Source organism: Brachyhypopomus gauderio, chromosome 12 (genome assembly GCF_052324685.1).
Source record: "Brachyhypopomus gauderio isolate BG-103 chromosome 12, BGAUD_0.2, whole genome shotgun sequence".
Classification (NCBI taxonomy): domain Eukaryota; kingdom Metazoa; phylum Chordata; class Actinopteri; order Gymnotiformes; family Hypopomidae; genus Brachyhypopomus; species Brachyhypopomus gauderio.
This window is the reverse complement of record NC_135222.1, coordinates 21,479,319-21,486,290: the sequence shown is the minus strand read 5'-3', so window position 1 is coordinate 21,486,290 and position 6,972 is coordinate 21,479,319. Positions and strand designations below refer to the sequence as shown.

The 6,972-nt window shown below is 41.4% G+C and overlaps 1 long non-coding RNA gene across 1 annotated transcript; it reads left to right on the top strand.

The window, feature by feature from the left end:
- Positions 1 to 4,370: 4,370 nt before the first annotated feature.
- On the top strand, positions 4,371 to 6,566 carry LOC143528199 (uncharacterized). The gene is made up of 2 exons (XR_013134395.1): positions 4,371 to 4,854; positions 5,111 to 6,566. It is a non-coding gene; the product is annotated as an uncharacterized LOC143528199 (long non-coding RNA).
- The last annotated feature ends 406 nt before the right edge of the window (positions 6,567 to 6,972 follow it).

Below are 6,972 nucleotides of genomic sequence, written 5' to 3'. Positions count from 1 at the left end.
GGTAGTTTGGGTGGGTGTGTGTGTTGGGGGGGGGCACCAGCTCCTGATGGTGGTTTGGGTGGGTGTGTGTGTTGGGGGGGGGCACCAGCTCCTGATGGTGGTTTGGGTGGGTGTGTGTGTTGGGGGGGGGGGGGCACCAGCTCCTGATGAACATGCTGTCTTTGGTTTTGATCATTGTTGAAATATTCCACAGCAAATTAGCCGACGCTTAACGACAGATGTCACAACATGTGCTACTGCTCCTCTCCTGCGCCAACCCGCCTCCCCCATGACTGCCGTGCGCTTCACCTTTACCCCACCTGCTGTTGTTTACCCCACTGCTGTTTATCATTAAGGGACTGCTGGCACTGTTCTAACCTCACCCAGCACGGCACACGACGAAGCCGACGTGCCACCGGAGTTACGTGGGCCGAATGGGTCCGGGCCCGGGCCCTTACGGACCCTCGTGCTGGGCCACAGACCTCCCCCCAGAACAAGCCCTGTTTGAGCCATGGGTAAATTCCTTAATGCATGAGACACTGTTGCAACTTGCACACTAAGCAGTTTACTCTGTGCGTGTGAAATAACATTCACGTCAGTTTACAGCTGACGGGGTCACGTTTGAAGAGAGTGTGAGAAATGTATTCGCTCTGAATGCTACCACTGCATTCACATTTCAAGCTCCCTAATACACACTGTATGTCATTTTAGCATTAAGCATGAAATGGCAGTATCCTCATATGTCTGGGGCAACAGGAATAGTGTCTCTCTATATTCCAGTGAAGATAGGAATTCCACTTGGAATATTATCCATAGATAAATTAGTTACAAGAACTGCATCAACAATTCTCACTTGATTCATGTGAATTCTAAGATAGACCTTGCTAAAAAAAAATATCTACAGACAAAAACAGATAAGCAAGACAAGTCCGTTCAGTAACTAAATTAACTAAATTAACCAACTAAAAAAAAGGCGTAAAGTTCACGTGATATCCTATGCAAAATGTTAACTGACAAGGTGTATATGTATAGACAGTAAATGTATGAGCGCTTCCATTATTGAAAATAAAATTAAAATACGCTTTATAGGATATTATATATATATATATATATATATATATATATATATATATATATATATATATATATATATATATATATATATATATATATTAACCAATATTTAGAAGCAAATAAGGGAACAGGTCTAAATGAAACGAGGATGCTTACAGGTTTGCTGCTTAAATTTCAGAGTTGACAGTGCGCGCGACTAAAAAACCGACACGCTTCTCGTGTCCCAAGAGACATTGTGTTATCTTAAAGAAGACAGGAAAATCAAAGTTATCAAAATGTACAATTTATAATTAACCACTGAGACATATCTGGTTGCTTGCCCGACAAAGAACCTAACAGAATATTTCAGGGAGCATATCTCAAACTGACAAACTGGCGAGATTCTTTTAAATCTCTTTTAGGTAAGAGAGACCGACACCTTTACACACATTTTTAAAAATTAGCTGCAGCCCTTAGAAACCTTAAACAGCGCATAGGAAAGACCTTGTGTCCTCTGCACTAAAATGTCGTTTTATAATAAAATTAAAATATATAGAAAAATATAAGTAACTTCACCCGACGCTCACTGTCTGCTGATGTAGAACCCAAATCCGTTCACACCGTTTCACCTAATCCAATCTATTAGTGATTTTCATAATCCTAAAAAGCAAACCAGTTGTATCACTCGCCTACTTGAAAAAGAAACTGAAAAAAATCGTAGAAATAACAAGCGCTTTTGAAATTTCATGCAAAACACATTTAAAATGACAACGAGACACGTCAGTTATATGTGAACTAAGATATTTATCCTGACCTGCATACAGAAAACAGACCAACTTCAAGTGTAAAGTTTCACTGACAATACACGGACATGAAATCAAATAGGTCTGTTCGAACAAGAGAGTGACCCGGTGCAGCTGTACCGCGCGCCAGTGACCCGGTGCAGCTGTACCGCGCGCCAGTGACCCGGTGCACGAGTGCTACGCCAAATCGCTGAACTTACTGGCACCATATGCGTCAGCGAGCCGATATCTTCTTGCCGGGTCCAGTTAGGAAACACACTTTCCTCGCGCAAGACCACAGGTTCCTGTCCAAATCCACGTGCAGAAAATCCTGCAAAACACATCCAATGAAAATTGTAAAGGAAGATACGTTATCAGATCGTTTACTTAAAGAAATGTGCACTAGTGTCGATTCATTATGGCGAGACGTTTGCAACACCTAATGTTTCTAATATTTCTAAGTTAATCACGGAGCTGCGCAGGACGTCAAAGACGTTGTTTAGTGAATTATCCCAGAACTACTATTCCCAGGTGTGTTTGTGAAACCGTGGTGGATACTTAAGGTCACTAAACAGTTCCATACTCTGCAGGCATGCGTAAATGATCGATTAGTGGATCCATTCAGTAACGTCCGCGCAGCTGTCTGCAACTTAGGTTCCGAAAATATATATCTGAAAATTAATTACGCACTTATCATGGGGTGCGACATTTTTGTTTAAAAAACGACGCTTTGTATAGTCTATAAAGTGTGTTAATAATAAGCCATTTAAACTAGAGACTTGTTTTAAATGCTTTTTCTGTGTGTAACAATTGAGTACGTGTCCATCAAAAGAGCCCTGTTCTCACACTCCATACACGCAGGCAGGGACAATCTAGCAGCCAGTATAAAGTACTTCTATTGAGAGCCTCAGACAGCAGCAGAGCCCTGTATAGCAATCAGGACATTGTGCTGAATTGGCAGTCTAATTATAAATGTGCCATTTCGACTTGTACTGCGCTCCGGTGCCGCCTTACCTTATGAGGGAACTTCCACCCAGAGCTAACAGCAACTGGTCAAAACAAAATGCCATTACGGGATCAACTTCACCCCAACACAGGGGCAAGCCAGGGGATTGTTTTTCAAACAGCCCCTCTCACTTAAGACAAGAATGTATTATTAGACACCGGGTTATTCTTACAGACTGGACACAATTTCGGAGAGGAGCGCGAGCAAAGTTAAGCTGTGTTTAATTAAGGTGTCCGATTGCGTCCATTCACGAGAACAACAACGCTTTGTATTTTCTTCAAAGGTTTAAAGAAAAAAAAGTCAGTGTTTCGTTTCAAACGTGAACTCAAAAGTGACAAAGAAATAGAAATAAGTATTGTGACTGTTTCACGTGTAACAATTTGTATGCTCGGCGCACTGCGGTACAGACTGTAAGAGTCTACATTCCCTTTAGCAGGTTTTTAAATGCCTATAAATTCCAGAATACGCCAGCATGCAATGTTTCTTATTAAAATGTTATCGCCCCGTGTCCAGAAGTCGAAAACCGCTTATCTGTGTCTGAATGCGTCTACTTTTGGGGAACACCCAGTGGATGATGAGCTATCTCTGTCACACAGACAAAGTTCACACATTTTGCATTCTATAGAATATTTTGTCCTTTTAGAACCTTTACGCGCAGAGTGTCTGGGAATCGCAAATGCATATCCTGTCCTATATGAACCCGAAAAACTAAATGTGGACTGCGTTTTTTTTCAGTATTTGAAAATGCCTATAACTGGAATCTAATGTATTACTAATTGATATTTTCGTGATATAATTATGGAGGGTGGATCATTATAAAATCATTCAATTTTATTGATTAAGTGCCTAATTTCAAACTTAATAAACACTCCCGATAATGTGTAAGATTGTACTGTAATTTTTACGAGTGCTGTTACCGGTCACTGATTAAACAAAATGCTATCAAATAAAATATGTAAAGGCGCACAGATGAACGCTTCTTGCAGCTGCCTTACAGCGCGGACGCCGTGGGTTTCGGAGTCTTCTTTTTCAAGACGGCTTAGCTAAAAGGGACTTGGGTTGTCCGGGTTGTATATCGTCTCTAAATGGACCAGCCTTTAGTTAAGCACTTCGTTTTAATTTATGGATTGTGCATTCTTCTAAGGTCAATTTCCCTGACCCCCAGCGAAAGTTAAGTCTGAACATTTCCACGCTCTTGCAGAGAGCGACCAGTCCACTAGTAACTGTCTCAGGAAAAGGAAAGTTGCGGTCTAGTATAGATTTAAACAACAGATTGTTTTTGATCTATAACACTTCATAGAAATGTATTCGGGTGTAGAAGCCGAAAAGACGTCGTATACGAATCAAGGGGACGTTGCTTGCACTAAGTCTAAAGCGGCACACCAGTCACTGTCAACGAATAGTACCGCTGTGTGGACACTAGTGAAACTGCTGCCTGTGATCGGAAGTTAACTGCCATCCGGATAACAACGCAACCTCTTATTAACTCTGAAAAAAAGTTTCGAAATATTCTTGGTGCCTTCATTATGCCAGCTGATTTACTTATATTCCTACACAGGGAAGAACATGTCTTATATTTATTTTTTGGTTGCTTTCTTTTCTTGGTGTGCGTAAGTCAGCCTTCTGCAGGCTGTTACATTACGAACAATAAAGCAAACACGCCATAGTCGAGCCGTCGAAGCACGGGGGGAAACTTCTGTTCACTTCTACCACTTTAGTCACTATTACAAGAGCGGGCATCTGCTTGCAGCCATTGGCACCGGCCAGCCGAACACTGCGCATTAAAAGGCGAGTCATGCCGCCTGCGTCTCGCGGGGACGCGCAGCGCGATAAACAAAACAAACGCGTTCTAAACAAACAAACAAAATCATATTAATAAAACATCGCGTGCCACAGAAGCGCCAGGTTTTACTAGTCGGAGTAACAAACAGATGCAGAAGACGTTACGGAAAGCGAAGGAGAGCGATATTGCTACGAGACGAAATTAAAATCAACAGAAAAATCTTAAAATGGCACGAAATCACGGAACAACAGGTTAGAGCTGAACACAAAAGTTTACCTTAACGTGAGCTGGGTGTCACACACGCGCGCTTGTCCTCGCCGTATCCCGTTTCGGTATAAAATGCTAGAAATAATGCTCTATGCGATCTGTAGGGCAAGACAAGAAACTAAAGTCTACCGATTCCACTGACCGTACTTGGAATCGCGATCTAGCTGTGAAGTTCAGCTGTCAGGAGCGCTAAGAGCTGCTGTAACTACTTGTCACGTTTATCTCCTCTCTGTATAACAGAAACAAGAGAAGACGATGGTTTCTGCTGTCAATCTTGGCAATCAACGCAAGCGGCCATGTCGCAAGTATTCAAAGCATTTCCCGTCGTGCAACATCAGAAAGTGAGTGGCCGGGGCATTGATCTGAGCAAGAGGCAGGGCTCCCCCTCCCACACAAGAGATGCATGAGAGAGAGAGGCGAGCAAGAAGAATAGGACTGTGGAGAGAGAGAATGGGAGTCTTCAACGGGGAGGGGTAAAGCAAAGGCGATTGTGCCCCCCTCCAAAAAAAAAAAAAAACACCGCTTGGATGATGTTTCAGACACCGAATCACAAGATCTTGCAAATGTAGGCTCACCAGGCTAAAATTGGTTATGTGTTTCCTCACTACTTTATCCCTCTTTGAAAACAAGCAGGTAAAAAGTTCCCTTTCTTGGTTATAATGACAAAATTCGATTAAATTTGCACCCTCGTCAGGAGTTGGAGAGCCACACGATTACATATTAAGGACAGGAAGAACTTCCACAAACTTATTTAATAGGTAACGTAAGACAGCGGCCAGATTTTAAAGACAAAACCACTTTATTTGTCCGTTAGGAAGGACGCCAGTGTACATATGTGACCCGATGACTTAGTGGATTAAGATTGCACAGGGGCGTCCGCGCCGAGGGCTGAACGGTAGCGGTTGTGTAAAGACAGGTACACGCGGCACCGCACGCGGCCGCATCCGCGCGCTCTGACTATACCGTCGCGCGCAGGACACGCTACCGAAAACGCGCGCGCAGCTTCGCCTGCTGCTGCGTATCCTGAATCAGAAGAAATTATCAACTTTCAATTTTCGGATGTGATTTTATACAGTTGGTAATACAAACTCTTACCAGTACGTTTATCAAATACCACGCTGTATTGGGTGTGTTACAATTTAATGCCAGTGTGTCAAAGCTGTTAGTTTAGCGCATATTACATTTAAAAATCAAAATTGTACATTTTAACCTATATTATGTTACTGCTACTTAGAGGATAATGTGATATTGTTGTGGACGGTTATGTAAAAAAATACAATTTAACGATTACAAGCGGTTACATACAATATTAGAATGACACAGAAGTTGTTTTGTCTGTTATCGAATAGCATTAATAAAACGTTGATTTTCTCTTAATTATTCAGATTAATTGTTCCACGACCTTTCAAACAAATAAGTCATCGATTAGTGTAACCTTGACCTAAATCCAGACTAAATTCAGTTTACAGGATCTGTAGTAATTACGTAACATTTGAACCAATAATTGATTTGCCAAACCAATGTCAATGTCAAGACTTCAGTAAGCTATTTCCGCAGTGTATAATATCTAATCGACAATTAATGATTATAGTGTAATTGTAAAATGACACAGATTGTTAATAGCGGTTTATTACAACCACAAAGTGACATGCAAAACCTATTGTTCGTGTAAAATAATAAAGATCACACAAATTCATTCTCCAAGTGTTCCCTTGTGCTGAGCGTCGTCCAACACACCACGTATTTTTAAAAAAGAACAAACAGCTTTGAACACAAAGTCTCTTCTGTTATAGTCCATTAATTCCCTAAAATACCTCCCCTGGGGGAGATATTGAAGATATTCCTATTAAAATATTGAATGCATTGATTCAAGTCCACAGATAAAGAACTAGTTAATTTGCAATAACTATATGTAGCAACTAGTTTTTCCCCCAATGTCTCCCTTCACGTGCGTCCTTGTGAACTGTGGTATCAGCTCCGACCTCTGACACGCAGCAGAAGGTCTGAACATTTACAAAGAATTAAAAGTAGCCTATATAATTGACCTAATCAATCTAAGGTCAAGTCCGGCTTTTCTTAAGTCCACTGGACTCATTCTAAAA